Source organism: Eublepharis macularius, chromosome 1, assembly GCF_028583425.1.
Source record: "Eublepharis macularius isolate TG4126 chromosome 1, MPM_Emac_v1.0, whole genome shotgun sequence".
Taxonomy (NCBI): Eukaryota; Metazoa; Chordata; class Lepidosauria; order Squamata; family Eublepharidae; genus Eublepharis; species Eublepharis macularius.
Genome location: NC_072790.1, coordinates 136,521,655 through 136,542,132, shown reverse-complemented (window position 1 = coordinate 136,542,132; position 20,478 = coordinate 136,521,655). Strand labels below are relative to the sequence as shown.

At 44.1% G+C, this 20,478-nt stretch overlaps 1 protein-coding gene across 3 annotated transcripts in view; it reads left to right on the top strand.

Moving 5' to 3' along the window:
* Positions 1–20,478, top strand: part of PRKN (parkin RBR E3 ubiquitin protein ligase) — a 1,286,511-nt gene that overhangs the window by 1,241,928 nt on the left and 24,105 nt on the right. The gene's annotated exons all lie outside the window — the stretch shown is intronic.

The following is a 20,478-nucleotide window of genomic DNA, read 5'->3' as shown; positions in this document are numbered from 1 at the left end:
TCTGCTAATGATTGTCACTCTAATGTGAGCACAAAATCTGCAGGCCTGGGTAATACAGGGGGGAGTATGTGGTGGAACAATAACCAGGTGGCATTAGAAATAGCACAGATCTGGGTGAACACAAACCAGTGGTATAATAAACAGGAAATTCTATTCTCACTTAGCCGCCTTCTTTGGCCGGATGCCCAGGAGGTTGATCTAGCACATTATAGAAGACTTCCAAATGCATATAAAAAATGGAAGCTGGTACTGACATTTAGACAAGCCACCATTCCATTCCTTCTCAAAATGGGAGGTTTTTAAGCTACTTTTGGCTTACATCCTACCAGTCTTTCAGGATGAACGTAAGAGGCCATCCCTGCAGAGGAAGTCAGGTCATCCTCCTTTGGACAAAGGTCCCTTAAAATCATCAAAACACCATGGTACAGACAAGGCGAGGACATCTGCCAGGGACGGGGGTAGAAATATTAATCTTAGAACTGTCATTCATCATGACATGATCCAGGAAATGAGGCATTCCACATGTGTCCTATTAAATAAAACTGAACCTCTAAAGGATCTGATTAACTCCAATCAGATGGTGATCTCCCCTTTGATCAAATCAAATTAATCTCTTCAAATCGGGAAGACTCAGGGAAATCATGACAGTGGCCTACCTTCTATGGACCACTGCTCTCATCGGCTAATATCTTCTTTTTCTTAAAATTTCCGACCTTTTTTTTCCCCGACCTTCCGACCTTTTTCTTAAGATTTCCGACTGTAGAAAAGGATGTACCTTTTCTACAGTGTAATTTTGATATTATTCTATTGCAGGAAACATGGACAGCTGAGACTCTTGAACTAGATAGGTTTTATTCATATACTCTAGGGGCAGTTCCTGGAAAAGGTCCAGGAAGATTGATGGGGAATTTGGGTATTCTTGTTTCTACTTCTCTGGATGTGCAATGCGTACTAAAAGAGCCCTTGTCTTGCTTAGCTATGGCATTATTGTTGCATTGGAAGGAAGGCTGCCTTATAATTATAAATGTATACCTTCCGCCTGTAACCAAAAAGATATTGAGGAAAATTGGGTTAAATTGGATAGTTATATAACAAAACTGGTACGCAAACATCCCGAAGCACAAATTTTACTGGCAGGTGACCTAAATGCCAGAATGGGCCCAAATGATAATTATTTAGCAACCAAATTCAATTCTCTACTACATGAACTAGAGCAGGAAACAATAGGATTACCTTTTATTCGATCTGCCAATGACTGTAAAGTCAACTTTTCTGGCTTGTGTTTAGCCAAATTGGAATGCAGATGGGTGTTCCACATCCTAAATGGTGCATTCTATGGGAATTACCCAGGTGAATATACCTTCCTGGTAAGAAATAGATCCAGTACCATCAAGTATATGACTGTCTGGTACTCCTCCTTACTTATAATGATAATGATAATGATAATGATAACATTCGATTTATATACCGCCCTTTAGGATGACTTAACACCCACGCAGAGTGGTTTACAAACTATGCCATTATTATCCCCATAACAAAACACCCTGCGAGGTGGGTGGAGCTAGAGAGCTGTGAGAGAGCTGTGACTGACCCAAGGTCACCCAGCTGGCTTCAAGTGGAGGAGTGGGGAATCGAACCCAGTTCTCCAGATTAGAGGCCTGCCACTCTTAACCACTACATCAAACTGGCTCTACAGCAAACTGACTTAATGAAGTCCCCTGGATTTAGGGTTCCTGAGGCGACAAAATGTAGTATGAACATGGCCCAATATCTTAAAACTTTAGATTTTCCCCCTCACAGGAGGGCTTTTACACTGGCTAGATGTAGTGTCATGCTATTAATGATTCTGGAAGGGAAATACAAAAATATCGCATACTCTGAGAGGATCTGCCCCTGCTCTCTAGCTGAGGTGGAAACTATGGGATATGTCCATTTATGCTGTCCCCTCTATAAAGAAATTCGAGTCAAGACAATTCTTCCTCTTATGGATAGATCTGATATAGTGACTGACAGTGTATGCTTAGATAAACTACTAACAGATGAAACTCCAGCTATTACTAAGGTAACAGCCAAATTTTGTGCGCAGGTGATTAAATTGCACAATAAATTTCAGTCAGGTGCACTTGAGCTCTGATCTAGATCATATTAGGAGGCTATCATATTGTTGCTGTTTTTAGGTCTCTATTTCCAAATTTTAAAATGTCTACGTAGGACACAAATTGATATTTTATATTTTATAACTTTCCTGACAATCAAACCTCTGCTATAGTGGCTTCCTTTTTAGCCAGGTTGATAAAGAAACAAGATTTTCATGAGTTTAGATAGTTTAAAGTGATAATGACGAGTTATGTCTATGTGAATTGGGTATGTTCAAGTGTACAGTTCATATTTTGTTGGTGTTTGTATGGCTTATGGCTTCGGCCGGAAAAGCAATAAACATATTATTATTATTATTATTTACATATTTTATATTCAATTTAATTATATGATGTTATTTTAATCAGATATTTTAACATCTGTATTATATAACTGAAGACTCTTTTAACTTGTATATTGTTTACCTAATAATGAAATGTTTTGTTTTATAAGTTCATATCTGGCCATGGACCGTAAATAAAATGAATGAATGATCATCAGTAGCCTGGCTCAGTATAATGAAGCTTCAGGTGTTCAAATACTTTGGATGTTTAATATATGTATCAATAATAGTCTTTTATCTACTTCTTCAGTGTAATGTTGCTAACACCTTCAACTGATATGGTCATCCTGGACTAGTATTGTTTTTCTGTCATCAGTATCTATGATCCTGAAGCTATTGTTTAGGTAGTCTCTGCTCATAAATACATGAACACCCATCTGAAAATTTTATTCAGTCTCTGCCTCCCCCCGCCCCCCCCCCTTCTGTGCTGCTTGTCTCAGAGATACCACAGTTTATAGTGACATCATAATTCAATTCATAAGTAATTGTGATGCTGCAGACAATAACCTGTGGCATTATTGCAAATGAATCAGTAGAAACTATGAGGAGACTGAAACAGAAAAAAACATTATTTACACTCAGATGCCTCACTAATCAGTACACATAGAGAGGAAAAAAAATATTTGCCACAGCAGAATAGAGATTATTAAATGGGAGAGAGATTTGGGATTTGTTTGTAGAAAACTCCCTAAAGCACTCGGATTAAAATACAGCTGCAATGCTGAAAGCAAATCAGATGCTAGATTGCATTACTAGGGTAAACAATGAGAATTAAAGCTTGGGAGGTGATGTTATTGTTACATAAGACACCAGTCACCATTACTTTGGAAATAGCCTATATTGTGAGCTTTATTGGAGGGAACAGCTGGATAGGAGAATGATGGTTCAACCAACAGATTTAAGAGCTGACTGAGAGAAAATACTGGGTTTCCTCCAACATTACCCTGGGGTAAATTCATTTTTGCCATGTGTTACCATCTTTCCCCTTGCCACATTAGACAACTACTACAATTATCTCCTGTGGTAGGAATCCTGGGTTAAACTAATTGCATCACTTTGCCTCTATTATAAAAACACATCTAATTTTCTAAAAACATATAAATCCCTACAAAACCCCTTTAGTCATCATGGCTACCAGCTCAATGTTTCTAGGGAGTTGGGGAATCCCCACAAGGGGATGTTCTCTGATAAAAACGTAGTGTACAGAACTGCCAGCAGGGTTAAAAATGGGTGGGTTCAGGCAGGGTTCAGATCACAGACAGAGTATTGCAGTTAAAAAGAAAATCAGTTCATTTTTAACACAAGCAGAATCACATGACACTTGCACAAAGAAGGAAAGAAAAACATTCTAAAGCTGCCTAAAAACAATTTTGGACCAATTGTTCCAAGGACTGGGAGACAGCTGTAAGCTGCTTTGGCTCCCCATTGAGGAAAGTATAAATATCTAAATAAATAAAAGAGAACACTTCTTGTCCAATGAGAACCAAGATGAAGGAAATAAATTGCAGTCTTCTTGATTCTTCTAGGATCCTATTTTTTATAATAGAAAATCCTTACTCTTGGGAAGGCACTTCCCTTGGGATTAGATCCAGTCTAGTTTACATAGCCATGCAAAACCAAGCTACGAACAGTCAACCAGAAAGGTAAAGTATGAATGATATCATTGCCCTAACAGGAGAAGTACCGCTGAGCCACAGGATTCCCACTTCAAATTAGGGAATGGATAGACAGTGATTCTACACAAGCCTTTTTATGGTAAGAACTGAACAATGAAGAAGGTATGAGAAGCCTTCTAATACTTGTGGCAGTCAGGACAGGAGTATGCCAAAGAAATGTAACATGCATAGAAATGGATTGCAACTAGCTGCTTTAGTTGTTCCTAAAGCAGAATTTGGCCTTTTGAGCAAATTGAAATAGGTAAGCTTAAGTTGGCCATGCCTTAAAAAAATAGGTCAAGTTTGTCTCATCTTTTAATAGAATTTAGCTTGCCTCTAGTGAATTAGTCTTACTGCTGCTTAGAATTTGGCATACCATTCCCTAATGGGGAGTTCCCAGTGGTTCAGCAACCAATGGAGAAGCAATTAAGACATATTTAAAGTATCTAGGTTGAGGATTAAAAATAGCTAACCTGGATCCTAGTGATTTTTTTTCTTTTCCACTATGCAGAAAGAAAGATATAAAATGTATGGGGGAAAATCCTAAGATATAAAAAGCTAACCATGTTGCCGATTACTCACTTTTTATCCTGGCACAGATGTACTGAAGGGTCTGCAGGCGCGCCTATGCCAGAATAAGAAGTCAGTTGTTGGCAGTCACGGCTGCTGCGGGGCCCTGGTAGGAAAGCACCAGGCCTCCCTGCCACTTGCCCCAGGCTTCTGAGGGGCCGCAGAGGTGGTGCGGCACTGTGGCCTGGTAAGTGGCCTTGTTGCCATGGCAGCAGCGGGGAGGCCCATCACGCTGTGCCGTGGAGGCGGCGAGAAGGCCCTGCGTGATGCTGCAGGCTGGCGTGTGGCCTTGGGAGGGCTGCTCCACCCTCCAATGGGGAGGCTTGGTGCAATGCAGAATGCCAGCAGCAAAAAGGCCACAGTGGGAGGGCTAACCTCCACAGTCTTGGGAGGAACACATGCAGTCTGTGCCAGGTCTCTGAGGGCCATGGAGGTGGCAGGGAGGCATGGTGCATTATGGTGTGTTGGCCCTTCCAAGGTTCTCCCTGCCACTGCTGCCACCTCCTCCAGCTCCGGAGCTGCCACCACCGCTGACCAGGAGCAGCGAGCGATGGTGGTGGTGTGGGTCACTGGGGAAGTTTGGCAGGAAGAAATAAAGCTGTAGAGGGGATCGGAACACCTGGTGGATGGAGCAGGGGCCGGCAAGAAACAAGCAGGACATGGGTTCAGGACGCCAAGCGAGCTGGACAGGAGACAATGGAGAAGGGGACTGAGAAGGAGAGGAAACCACAAAAGAAAGAGCAGAGGAGGAGGGAGGGACCAGGAGCTCATGCACCCCACACGCATCCACATAGAGCCCCCATCCAAACCCACACCCATGTGTGCACACTCACACCCACCTAACTACCCACTAGCACTTTGCACTTACATGCACACACATACAGACACAGGCAGGCATTCATTAGCATGCATTAGCATGGAGTAGCACCGCTGCTGCCATGCCAAGTAGATTCAAGGACTCAGCTGCCATCGCCGTAATGACCACAGCCTCATAGTATTTCCCCTAAATCCACAGTGAGTGCAGCGCCAAAGCATTTTGTTTTGCTTTACTGTTGGCCTGCTGGTTCGTTGTTGTGTCATCATGGCAGCACCCTACCCATCCCTGTCAGCCCTACCAATCATCAGGGACTATGTAAGATGAAGGGCTCTTACTACTGCGCCCAAATGCAGAGGGAGGGGAAATGGGGAGGAGGGAGGGAGCCAGCTGGAGGGGGAGGGAAGCAGAGGGAAGCCTCGGTGAGTGCGGGCAGGCGCAGGTGCGCATCTCTCAATGTGTTAATCTTTGCAACTCCTCATCTTGGCCCTTCCACTTCTCTCCCCACCCCCCCAGCAACAACCCTCGTCGTTCCCTCCTCTGAATGCATGGATGTACAATGGGAGGCGAAATGCAACCATGGTCTTTAACAGCCCACTTTAAACTAATGGATCAGAGACAAGGAAATGAAGTTTAAAAGAAGAACAAGAAGAAGCTGAGCTAGCCTGGGGTCTATGTTGGGATAAAGGGCTCCAGTCCTAACATGATTTGCACGTAGTTGCAAATCATGTTAGGAGGAGCGCTTTATCATGTTAGGAGTCCCCTACTAGGGCTTGTTGGCAGCCACATCTTCACTACAGATACTCCTTCCCTTTTTATCATAGCCTCAGTTGTGACCCAAAGAGGATGAGAGCTAGAAATTCCAAAGAAATTGTGTTTGTGCGTGCGTGAGTGTGTGTGGAGGGGGGAGAGAGAGAATTTGCATTTGATTCCATCAAGAGGACCATTTAAGGTGACAAATTAAAATCCAAATGATTTCCTCTAATCTATTCATCTTGTCATTTCTTTTGTGATTTACTGATGGACCTGGTGAGGAAATTTCTGCGCTAGAATAGCATGAAGAACGCACCTGACATTTCATTCTGCTCACCTGTGACCTCCCTATTATCCTCTTCAGTAATCCTTGAATGAAACATTTCACGAGCTATTTGCTCTTTCCTGGCTATGTAATTATTATGCCCATTATTCCCTTTGTTTAGTTGATTAATAAAAAATGTTTAATTTTTGGAAGCTTGAGGCTATTTTCTTATTCAATATGCTTCTGTAAGGCATGTGTGTGTTACTATAAGATAACACTTGCAGGTCACTGAAGGCATTTGGCTTTGCCTCCTAGTTCATAGCACCCACAAGGCTTGTGTTATCTCAGAATAACACATGTCTTGTCAAGCCTTCTTGCATCCATTTTTGATGGACAAGCTTTCTGTCAGGTTCTCAAAAGGAACAGTACTTTAAATTCTTATGATTTTACTTACTGTCTCAAGTACCATACTAAGATGCATAACCTTCATTTATCAAATGCACATAATGGGAAAGTGGTTAGATCATTACTGGGGGCAGGTATAGCTTTTGGTTTCCTGAGGAAAGTTCAAGGTACTAGGTAAACTGCACTGCCTGTTTTTGAAGTAGCATCCATATGTATGAAACTATGTATATATAGCCTCATAAGAAAAGGTGATTGCCCTCCTAGTTGGAATGAGAGACAGACACAGGTGTTGGATCTAAGGGCCACTTTATTAAATTAACCTCAACACAAAATTAATATAACTGCGGCAAGGGTAAAGTGGTACAGGCCAAGCCACGGGATCCCACCTAGACCTCCACCTTGACCTGTCTGGGCGAGCCCCAAAGCCCCGGGTGCGAGCCCTCCATGTGGATGGCTCGGAGATCCAGCCAGCCTAGCAAATTGGTTCCCCCCTTTCAAGCTCCTAAGCCTCAGCCATACAGCAGTGAGGGAAGGACTTGCACGTGGGGTTCCCGAAGGCAGTCTGCCCACACGCGCTGGCAGCCGTCACAAGCAGTACCAGCCGCTCCAACAGACCCCTCCTCCCTACCAATAGGGAAGCACCAAGGGTGCTCACCGGCCTGCTGCTTTTAACCAAACTCTATTCCGCCAGTGACTTCACTAACAAGCGCCACCTCCTGCCAATTTCCAACACACCAGATCTGGTACAAGGTAGGCGAAAAACCGTCGTCCCATGTCCAATTAGGGATAAGGGGAAAAAATTCCTACCTGGCTCCAAATACGGCAGCTGGCTAATCCTGTACCAATCAGGGTGAGGAGGGTGGGCCGAGCATCGAGCTGAACTGAAGCTGGGCGAGCAGAGATGCCTGAAACGGCTGCTGGCTCCGCCCACCTGGAAAAGCCCTGGATGCCCGGGAAAGCTGTTCTGCTCTCCTCCTTCCAGGAGAGCAATGCACGGCCACCTCCTTGAGCAGCTTAAACTGCCCGGAGGCATGGCCGAATTGCCCTCCTAGTTGGAATGAAGAGACAGATACAGGTGTTGGATCTAAGGGCCACTTTATTAAATTAACCTCAACACAAAATTAATATAACTGCGGCAAGGGTAAAGCGGTACAGGCCAAGCCACGGGGTCCCACCTAGACCTCTGCCTTGACCTGTCTGGGTGAGCCCCAAAGCCCCGGGTACGAGCCCTCCACGTGGATGGCTAGGAGACCCAGCTGGCCTGGCAAATTGGTTCCCCCCTTTCAAGCTCCTAAGCCTCAGCCATACAGCAGTGATGGAAGGACTTGCATGTGGGGTTCCCCAAGGCAGTCTGCCCACGCGCGCTGGCAGCCATCACAAGCAGTACCAGCCGCTCCTAGCAGACCCCTCCTCCCTACCAATAGGGAAGCGCCAAGGGTGCTCACCAGCCCGCTGCTTTTAACCAAACTCTATTCCACCACCGCCAGGGCCAAGCCTCTGCTTAGGCCCTGGTGCCCCACTATTGGCCTAGCGCCAACCTAAGCCCTTGCCGCAGGTCATTGAGGAAAATATCATTGCCAGCTTCTGACAGGTGCACCCTGTCACCTCTGTAAAGGCAGGCAAATTTGGCCCTGATCCTGAGGTGTGGTAAATACACACCTAATCCCCCACCCAGTGCCTTCTGAATGGCCCTATTGGCCTTCATCCGAGCCCGTTCCACCGTGGAACGATTCTCCGCTTCACGCCATACCCGGCGCGGCAACATGGCGGACCACATGATAAGCACACCAGGCCATCGCTGGAGTATCTCTTGCATATCCCATTTAGCCTGCAAAGATAATGCCCTACCATGTATAAACCCCAGGTCATTCCCACCCAAATGAATGACCAATATATGGGGTGCGGGGCCCCGCCACTCCTCAAACAGGAGTGGCAACAAACCAGGCCATCTAAGACCACGCTGACCTTGCCACTCCACCATTGCCCATTTGCTCAAGCCAAGCTGGGACCCAACCTGCATCCTTCTGGCTTGATGAGCGGCCCAAAACACCATGCTATGCCCGCAGATCAAAATCCGTTGTCTTTCCAGGCAATACACGGCACCTAAGAAAACACCATTAGTGAAACATTTAAAACTTTGAGAGAGGAGGAACATAGGAACGATAGGCCGATGACTTCCATCTGCCCACTTCCTGAATAGCCTGCACTGGGTACCCCATGGCTGCTGCTGTGGAAGCAGCCCCAATCTGAAAGGAATGGGTGCCGAATTTGACGACCACCAAGCCCAATTTGTCCAGTGCTTTCTCCATCACTGCCCAGAACTGGTACCCGCGTCAGGGGCAACCCATCCGCATGCTGAAACAATACCCCCTGAACTTCACCTTGGACCTTTAAGTACTTTCTGAGAGCCCGCACTGGACACAACCCTGGGTCAGCACATGTCCCAAAGTTAATAACCATCCTCTTTTGCTTCTGGTCCGTTTTGGATTTGCGTATCCGGAGGGAAACCCCTCCGTCACACAAAGTAACATCCTGCGCCATCAAGGCCCTGCCCAACACATCTGCCTTGGACTGGATGACCAGTTCACTGATGCGCAGAGCCCCAAAAAATGCTACCAAGGCCGCCACATGAAATAACCGGGCTTCAAAGCCCGAGGTGCAAATGTCCCCCAAAGCCTTAATAAGCCCCTTCAAAATTGATACAGAAATAGGCTTCCTAGGGTCAGCGCGAACCACTGATTCACGAGACCATCCCTCTAACATTTTATGGACACGGAAGTCCCCCGTGGCCTCAGAGAACCCCCGAGCCTTACTTATAAAGGCGAGAGCCGCCAACTGGCCCTGAATTGATTTAACCGCTAGCCCACGACCCTTCTGATGCACACAAAAGTGCAACAGATGCTCAACAGGGATGTGCCATGACTGCTGCAGGCCCACATCTCTCCTAAACCCCCCAAATTGCCCTACCACTCTGTCGTATGCACACTGAGTGCTGGAGGCCAACGCCAGCCTTATGGCCCTGGATGCTTCAACCTCCCAAGCTGCCATAACTCCAGGGGCGTCAGCACCGGCTCCACGTCGGCCTCCGGGACAAGTTGCCAGAACCGCTCCATCTGTTGGCGAGACGAAGTGTCTGCCATACCATTACTAACCCCAGGAACGTGCTTGGCTTTAAACAAAATGTTCCACCGGAGACACAGCAATGTAAAGGCTCTAACCAGCCTCATGACCCGGGCCAATCTTGAAGTCAAGGAGTTCACCATGTGAACCACCGCCTGGTTATTGCACCAAAAGTGGACAATGTGGTTAGACAACTCTTCTCCCCACAGGTGGACTGCCACCAGAATGGGAAAAAACTCCAAAAACATTAAATCCCTATCTAACCCAGAAGCATGCCACTCAGGGGGGCACTTATCCGAACACCAATGCTTACGGAAATACACTCCGAAGCCAAAGGAGCCAGATGCATCGGATGTAACCTGTAGCTCAGCTTCGAGCAACAGGTCATCATGCCAGAAAGTAACCCCATTAAAATCCCTGAGGAAGGTGGACCAAACATCCAAATCCTCCCACATCCCTTTGGTAACTTTGAGGCGATGATGGGGAGCATGAAGCGATGACATAGCATCACAGAGCCTCCGTAAAAAGGCCCTGCCTGGAGCGACCGCTTTGCAAGCAAAGTTCAAGTGGCCCACAAGCTACTGGAGCTCCAATAGGGAAACCTTTTGCTTTGACCTGAACTCAAAAAGCCTGACCTTGAGGTCAGCAACCTTCTTCGGGGGAAGTCTAAAACACTGTTGTACCGTATCTAGCTCTATTCCCAAAAACATCAATACCTGGGAGGGACCCTCAGTTTTCTCATGCGCCAAAGGAACACCCAGCTCATCAGCTAAATGAACAAAAGTGCCTAAGAGCCGGAAGCATTGCCCAGACCCCGCTACCCCAACGAACAAAAAATCATCTAATTAGTGCACAGAGTCGCGACGGTGCGCTCTGCACTGTAATTCCCACTCTAAAAACGAGCTAAAGCATTCAAAAGCCGCACAAGAAATTGAACATCCCATGGGAAGGGCCCTATCCATATAGAACTTGCCATCAAATGAAAACCCCAAGAGCTCGAAGTCATCAGAGTGGACGGGGAGAAGCCGAAATGCAGACTTAATGTCGCATTTCGCCATCTCCGCTCCACTGCCACAGCGACGTACAACCTTGACCGCCTGTTCAAATGAGGTATACCGAACCAAGCATAAATGCTCTGGTATGGCATCATTCACCGACTCCCCTTTGGGAAACAAGAGGTGATGGATCAGGCGGAACTCACCTTCCGCCTTCTTAGGTACCGCTCCTAATGGGGACACCCTAAGGTTGGGCACCGGAGGGGTGTCGAAGGGGCCCAAAACGCGGCCCTCAGCGCACTCTTTGGCTATTTTCCCCCTAACTACGTCCTCCATACCCATAACCGAATGCAAGTTACTGGACATAAATGGGGAACGTGGCCCATGAACAGGAATTCTAAAACCAAAACCCTATGCGGGCTGTGCCGATATGATCTGCTGCACTCCAGCCAACCCCAATCCCTGCTGCTGCCAGGCAGGCTGGCCTGCAGCTGCCCAGGTGGGAGGGAATTGCTAAGAGGCCCCAAGAGCAACCCCTGATGACCCTTGAGGAAGCAGGTACCCCCAAGCCCCCCAAGGCCAGGGAGAGCCAGTGTGAGATGTAGCATCCTTACCCCCGGGCTCCACGGGGTCCACCGCCACAGGTGCAGATTCCAACACAGGATCCTGATCCAAATCCACTACCGGCTCTTCATCTGTCGTGGCTACTGCCTGTTGAGATCCACTAGCACCACCAGTCGCCGCACCTACAGTGCCTTCTAAAGCAGAGAGACGATGAAGAATATCTTTATTAATAGCATCCCTGGAAGCCCTCAAAATAGGCCCGGCTCTGCCTTTGCAAGATACAGACGCCACTCCCTTACCGCTTTCCAAAGCCACAAGCCACTGCAAGATATCCTGCTGGCTAACTTGTTCCCCTTCGTCTTCAGACGAGCTGAGAGTAGGGGCAGGTCGTTTAGCTAGTGCCCTTTTTGCAGGCTGCTTGCCCTTGGAAGGGCCAGCACCCTTTTTGGGAGGCATGATGCAAGCTATGTTATGGTGCTATTCTGAAAACAAATCAGGGCTAAGAGCCAAATAGCGTCCTGTCCTAATTGCCAGCACACTCCTCTTACCCAGAAAACTTCCCCCAAATGGCCGCCACCCCTGACCCAAAATGGCCACCTGATAACGAAAGGGGCCTGTAAGGCCAAGCAGCTTATGACGAACCAGGGAAGGAAGGTATGATGCCAGGCTCCAAGCCGACTCAGCAGGCTACAAAGCTCACAAGAGGGGGGTGGGGGTGCGTGTGTAATGCCTGCCACCTTAATCCACCCCCCTGGGCCTATCGACCCAATTGCTATCTACTTCATCATCTTTCTTAGGCTAATTTTAATAGGATTTTCAACATATATGTACAAGTTACTTCACACGTATCATCAAAAAGTGTATTGAGCACCATCTTTTATGTTTTCATTAATTAAAGGAGCTTTTGCTCATTTTCAAATTGCTACACTGAAAAGTATTCAGGACTCACTGATGTTTAAATTCAGAATAGGAAATTGTAAAATGCTATACAGACGACAATTACAGGGCATGATCCAGGTAGCATCTAGTGCTTTTAAGTAAGAAAAACTTAATTCTCCTCTTGAAAGTAATGGGACTTGGTCAACTTAATTTGATGTCCTGCACCATGCCATATATTTTCTCAGCAAAGAAAAGAAATTCTTTTTAAAAGGTCCATTCCTAAAGATCTAAGAGCATAGCAACTGCACTGGAGCCTGTTCCAGTACTACCCACACCCACTGCAGAGCAACATGCTGATGATGCTCTCATGCCAGCCATGTATAAAATCAGATAACCAATACATGCCCATGCCAGCATGTAACTCTGACATCACCCTACCCTCACCTGCACATAAAACAGGGGAGGGTGCAAAAGAAAAATACCATTCTCTGCTGCATGGGGAGATGTGGCCTACCTAGTAGGAGTTTTGAATCTATCACATACCTTGGAGCTTGGCAGACTGGGGTTTGCATCATCTCCTGCAAACAATACTCATTGGGATGGCAGTGACTCATGGACTGGGCTGCAGAGAATATCCCAGTTCACATTATGGAACACTGCTGAAGGGGAAGCTGGCACCTTTACTGGTGGGTGTTAGGAGGCAGTGATCAAGTTACCGGGGTCATGGCTATAGCACCATGCAGGTGCATAGATACTGACCGGCTACTGGAACTTTGTGTGAGAATGCAGGGGGGGGACCCAAAAGCCCATGTATTCTTCCAGGCAAGGGTTCAGACCCCAGGAGGGAACAATGTCTTGAGGAGCAGACTTTTGCCAGGGCTGGCAGGCACTGATACAGCAATACACAGCAGAAGGTTCTCAGAAGACATTCCTGTCATCTCATCAACTGCTCCCTGGGGATAAGTATTAATGTAGGAAACAGTAATCAGGCATTCACATCTCACCAAAAGGGAAATGGAAGGAAGGGCAGGACTAGAATTCATGCCTCCCAAACGGTAGAGCATTGCTCTAATCATACATCCAACAAGGCCCACAAGAAAAAGGTACATCATGGAGCATTTGAATTCCCAAGTAGCCCTATTGTCTTAGTCAACCTTATTTACCATGCCAGGAAAGACTACAAAGAAAGGGATAACAAAGAGGTACAGCACAGACTGAGTATGACTTAGATCCTTGGTTCAAGCCCTGCTTGGAACTAACCATCAGAGAGCCCAGAAGAAATGTATAGCTGCTATTTTGCAGTCATTGGGGATGGGTCACTCTTGGTGACTAGCTGCCCAAGACAGTAATAATTTTGGTTATTATCTTCCCTTGTGGCCATCTCTTTACTAGATTCATGAGATCTTGCTGCTTTCCTGCTGCCATTCATCCCATCAGTCCTTTTTCTCCACCTCCCCTCTCTATCATGTAGCCTCCATGATTATCACATACTAGTAGTGATCATGGAATTGTCAATTTAGAGGAGTCTATCCTTCCCCCTTGCTAAAGCAGAACTGTGCAGATGTTATAGCATCCTCTCAGTCCCTTCCTGTTACGAGCTCATGCTGAAGAGAGCTGCAGTTAGATTCAGAGGTGGGCATATCTACCAAACGACAGCAAATACAGAGACAGAGCTGAGAAACAATCCGAACGTTTACTAAAAATCAACAGGAATTAATTTCTGAATATGAGTCAGATGAATGGGGTTGCCAGCTGTCTGGTCTAGCAAGGCTCTGTGCCTCGGAAACTGCATTGACAGCAAAATCTCCAGTGCATTGCTTTTTTCTGGCCCTTATGACCCTCAGTAGTCGTCTATGCCCTGACCTGGATAGACCTTGTCAGATCTCAGAAGCTAAGCAGGGTTGGTCTTGGTTAGTAATTGGATGAGAGACCTCCGACAAAGACTAGGTTGCAGAGGCAGGCAATGGCAAACCACCTCTGATAGTTTCTTGCCATGAAAACCCCACCAGGGGTCACCATAAATCAGCTGTGGCTTGAGGGCAACACACACAGTCAAGTCTACAGCAGTGTAGCATTTGCTGGGTGCTATGATGCTGTATCTGTAGATTCAACTGTGTATTTCAGCATGACTCCAGCGTGGAGCTTAGTTATTTTCCTAAGCAGTTTATAGACTGGCTTTAGGATTGCACTGTAAAGTGCTTAACTTTGGCTGGATGATACCATTTCCAAGGACAACTTGTCCTTCCCCTGAATATTTGTACAGGAACAACAGAAGCCTATTCAAGAGTCTTGAACTGTGTGGGGGTTTCCTCTGTTTTAGTTTTTGTTGTAGAGAAATAATATTTTTAAAGACAAAAGCAATTTGAGATAGGTGACATTTTCATCTGGATTATAATTATTTCCAAGATTAAGCATTGGGCCAAAATGCTTTGTCAGTTGCCCTTTGCCATCTTCTTTTCTCAAATCATGCTAAAAGTAGAGCCAACAGTTAGGAACAATCACTCAGAGTCCAAGTATTCATGGGTGTGTGGGAGGGATTAGGTGCAGACTAGCAGTTTCCTCTGGCTGTTTATTATCTAAGTAAAATGAGCAAGAGTCTAAGCTCTTTACTTTTTTCCCCTCTTGATTAATTATCTCTTTGTACACACATTCAGGAGTTGTGATGATAGAATTTGGATTAACCTGTGATTGTTTAATTTACTTATAATTCCATAAATGTACATGATGAGATATACCAGGTAGTCTCTTCCAAATAAACAGCAATGATCCTGCCATAAGGACTACCCACATTACTATTGTGGGTTTGTATAAAAAGGTAAGAAAAATAACTAGATATCTATGTTAAATTAATAGCCAACCTTGTGCTTGTTGCCAAAGAAAGGATGCACATTTTGATTATATATATGGCTCATCAAAGAAGTTCTGATAACATTCATTATCTTGAGAGTCTGGCCAGAACGGCATACATCTAAAAATATAGCAAGATCATCAGAACAAGATCTAATTATCAAACTTGGCTTTTTACTACCCTGTCTTTTAAAATAAATGAATAAACTTCAGTTTAATTTAGCTTCATAAAATACGTGTTTGCTCCAGTGAAAGAAAGTACTTTTGAACTGTATTTTATCAGCATTGTAACTGCCATCAAAAATGCATTCCTCATAGCCAGGGCTTCAGCAGTTTGTGGGATATTTCAATCAACTTCCCAATTGGATCTTCCACATTCTATTGGAAAAAACAGTACCAGCTCTGCCCCTTCTCGTAGCTGTATGGTATCTAACTACATAGGACAGATTTCATAATTTACTGCACAGCTCCCTCAACATACAAATTGAGCTGAATTTCTCAGTCCTCAAAACCTCTGCACAATAAATTCTACACATATTATGTGTCAGGCTATTATGAGTGCTCCTAAAGTTGAGTTTGAATTAGATTATAGAAAGTTTCAAATATACTGATTTACACATTGATCTTCTATATTGCCATCTGTTAGTAAATTAAGACGTTCCCATTTACTTTCTATTAATTTTCAATGTTGCCTGAAATGTATTCCAACGTCCAATGACAAGAAAGGCATGAATGTCAGATAGAGTTGCTGACCTCCCAAGGGGGGTCTGGAGATGTCCTGGAATTACAACTGATCTCTAGACTACAGAGATCAGTTCCCCTGGAGAAAATGTCTGTGTTGAAAGGTGAATTCTATGATGTTATACTCTGCTGAGGTCACTCCCCTCCCCAAATCCCATTCTTCCCAGGCGCCACCTCCAAATTGCCTGGAATTACAGAGAAGGTGGTTCTCTAAAACATGATTAAAAGTGGAGAAGAACACTAAATGAAAGTGAAGGATTTGAGCTTCTCTATCCAGGTCATTGGCTTTTTACCAGCTGTAACTGGGTGCCATTGTTGTAGAAGCAAGGCTCATTTTGAGGGGGAACACACAGGAGCGCAGTTCCGGTAGTTCTCCAAAGAGGTCACATGTCAGGTGGCCCTGCCCACCTGATTTTCAGCCATTTTGGGCCCATTGCAGCCTGGATTGGGGCCAAAACAGCCAGGATAGGTGATGTCAGGGGGTGTGGCACATGCAAACCAGTTATGCTAATGACACACTTCCAGTGATGTCAAGGGGTGTGGCATATGCTAATGAGTTATGCTAATGAGTTACTGTGGCTCTTTTTCTACGAAATGGCCCCTGTGTAGAAGTATAAGTGTTCATGCTGTAGAACTAACATGCTAGGTTGCTCTGTATTAATGACCACACAGATATGCCCCATAAGAACTGGATGATTGTTACATCTTTAAAAATCCAGCATAAAGCCAGAAGAAAGCAAGTTGTTAAATCAGATTTGATAGATTTTCAAGGTTTTGTTTATTGCAGGAAAGCAGTTTCTGTTGTCAATATATGTTGATTTATTACAACCAGAATCACTTGAGTTCTGAAAATAATTATTTTACTGTAGAAATGTAATCATGGGCCTTTTTGCTGTGCAGGGAAATCTGAAACTGAGGAAACTGCAAAATAGTTGTTTGCGTGTAAATCAGAAGAGCCTACATTTCAGAACAACAATATACAAAAGGAATGAGCATGATAAGTCATATTAACTATTCACATGTACATAATCAGGAAAAAAATATTAAAAGTTACTGGGATTTGCCCTGCTAATCTGCTAACCCTGTCATCCTACTTAACTGAAACCAAGTCCTCTTGGCTGTAAATTTTCAAAATCATAGTTCACAAAATGTATTCATAGACGTATGATCCATGGGTACATCTGGTTCTTTTTCTTTGCGAAACTGACCAGACAAAAAAGTATTTCTTTAGGTGCAACACTAACAATAAAAGAAGACTATTATAAACAAGAAACATCATGACAAGCATGTTAGAAGCTCATTGAAGTGCAGTAAAAATCTTGTACAGCTCTTATTCAAAAGTGTGTTCTGAAGTCTTTCATTTGCTGGGTCTTCTCCTGAGGTCTCAGACTCAAACCTAAGGGCCTCTCAGAAAGTAGAGTACCAAAGAGTCATCATAAGTATCATACTGCCAATGGTCATGCCCCTTTATTTTTATTTACGTTATTCATAGTCCTCCTTTCTCACTAAGACTCAAGGTGGATTACACAGTGTGAGTCAGTATGATCAATTACTTGAGCATACAATAATAGGGTATAGATGGCGGAAATTTGAATACACCCAGAAATTTGATAAAGAGCTGAAAACAATGCTGAAACAAAGCATAAGCAATAATAATTTCATAATTAAAAGATTTTAGTCCACTTTTCCATCCCCAAGGATATCTCAAAAGCAGGTAACAACCCTAATGTTAATACTAATCTAGTATACAAATAATCTAGAAAAACAAAAACAACTTTTTAAAAAAGTCAATAAAAACAGCACCATCACAAACATCAGAAAAAACAAGTACTCAAAAAGCATGTTCTACAGATGAGGAAAAAATTAGTTACCACCCAGGCCAAACAAATGGAGAAACAGTAGTACTATGTCATTTGGCAGTGAGCCAAGAGAGGGCCGAACACACCTCATGAGGAAGGTAACTTTACAGACTTCTTCCCAGCTCATCCCCCTCCCCCCCCCACACACAAAAATACCAGAATGGCATAATGTGTGAATATCTCCCTTTAATGTTGCTACATTAGTGCCTGCCTGAATCACTGTTGACAAGTACTATCCCAACCCAACAAAGTAGCTTTTCTCTCCTTCTCCTCTTTTGAGGTTCTCCACTGTGCTCTGCCTTTCTTCCAAACTGCTTCTCTCTCATTGCAAAAAGGAGCTCAGGCTTCAGTAGCAGTGATACAAGTCCCTGCCTGGCCTATGGTAGCTCAAACTTAGGAGTGGATTGCCTGAGGCAAAACTACAAAAGTGATGTCTGTATTTTCTACACAGAGAATATTCTCTATCTCTCTGTCTCTCTCTTTGTGCTGCTAATGCTTTCCCCCCATGCTCCTAACAAGGATAGTGAATGAAGGGGAGAAATGCCATGTCTAAATTTACTGTAATTAATTATTAAAATCTTATTCTCTGGATATTCATCTTTTTTTTTTTTTTTGGATATTCATCTTAAGAAAGTTGTCACCACATTGAGCCTGCTTAAGAAAACGTGGTGCCCTTGAAGCAGCAGGCAGCCTCCCCTCCTTTTCATATGTTCCAGTATATCTGAATACTATTTCTATATGAGGCAGGCTTGTCAGAACCACTTTTGTGTGTATCAGCTCTTAGCAACCCTGGACTGAGTCCTGGCTGTTCAGCATTACTTTCATTCAGCTTAGCTGAGATTTGTCCATAGCTGATTCATGTAGCACTGCTGCCATCTAATGGGAAAGCACTTTTTTAAAAAACCAAGCTTTTATTGTTTGGCTTGAATGTTCAGCAGCATGTGCTGTCCTCTGGAAATGTTTCAACTATAAAAATCCAATCTTAAGTGAAAAAGCAATATGATGGCAATGTCTAAATGTTGTCATATTGTGGATAATAATGTGAGGGAGTTCAGTCAGGATGTGATGCCCTTTGAAGCTGCCCTTAACTCCAGGAGAAGTGATCTTTGTAATCTCTGGAGATCAATTTTAATACTGAAAGAACTCCATGTCCCACCTTGAGGTTAGAAATCCCCATTTCAACAATGGGAAATAAAAAGAAGACTTAGTGGATGGCCTTTGGAAAATCACTCTTCTTGGTTCTCCATCTGGTAAATCTTCATTCCAGTATAAAACACTTAGAAGTGCTTTATGAATTGCTTAAGTATTATTTTTTCTCCACTGTCTATATTCCTCTTCTCATAAAGTGTAGTTCCAAAGTTAGTAGTTATCACTGTTAAGATTATTATGACTGAATTTGGTTGCATATCTGTTCTTTTTTACAAACATACTGGCAAAATAAGCTCTAGTACATGAAAGCTTCTGCTAAAATAATAATGTGCAAAGGGGCCACAAGACTCCTTTTTATTTTTGCAGAACCTTAGTTAATACTATAGCAAACAAGACAATCTTCCTGTTTCTCCAGTGCCTCTTCACATTTTACTGTTTTCTTTGTTTGGAATGTCAGGGGGGTTCTAGCACTCTGCAGGTTTTGAACATCTTTGTTTAACATTATAAATGTTTCTGGTGTTCTGTGCCTAGGTCCCAATAAACTATTTGCCAAGTCCTGTGTGATAGTTCTCTAATATTTGTTTTAAAAATTATTCCCTAAAACAAAAGTTCTAACAATGCCTGACTTCAGGATATAATGTATATCTTCAGGCCTCCATAATTTGTGATCCCCCAAGCAAACTGTAGCCCATCAGCCACTGTGTTCGACAACATCCAGTTTCATCATAGAGCATAATGGAGGTTTCTTGGATTCCTACAAAGGCCACTGTAAGTGGCTGGTAGTTTGTGTTTGGATTGGTGGTCATAAATTGTGCAAGCCTACTTTCAAATAATACATCCATGTGCAGGGGCGTCACAGTAATATTCACTTTCATCTTCCCTGAAAGCTTGATGGGTTATGATTGTGTTTGCGCGAATGCTTCTTCTGTTTGTATCTTCTTCCACAGTTCTCTAAATATGCTGCAAGAAATTCTGCAGATGACGATCTCTTTCTGCTGCTTTCAATGGAAATAAGCCTGATCTCTGGGTGAAATAGGGAACTGTTTTCACATCTTATTAGATAATGGATGAGATGTAAAATCAGTTCCATGGTGGAAGAACACCCTGGAGGTTGTTAAGTTTGTCAGAATAAATAGGCCTTCTCTGACACAAATGCATTAAGCACTCTCCTGATACAGCACAGCATAGATTATAAAGAAAACATCCTTCAGTTTAAGGAAAAATAAGCTGGTTAACAGGACTATTTCATTTGTTGTAACTAAGTCCCAGTATCATGGAACTCCTCAGTCCCATGGAGCTAGATAGGGTTGTCAACTTTCAGGTTGTGACTGGAGATCTCCCAGAATTAAAACTGATCTCCAGGCCACAAGGATCAGTTCTCTG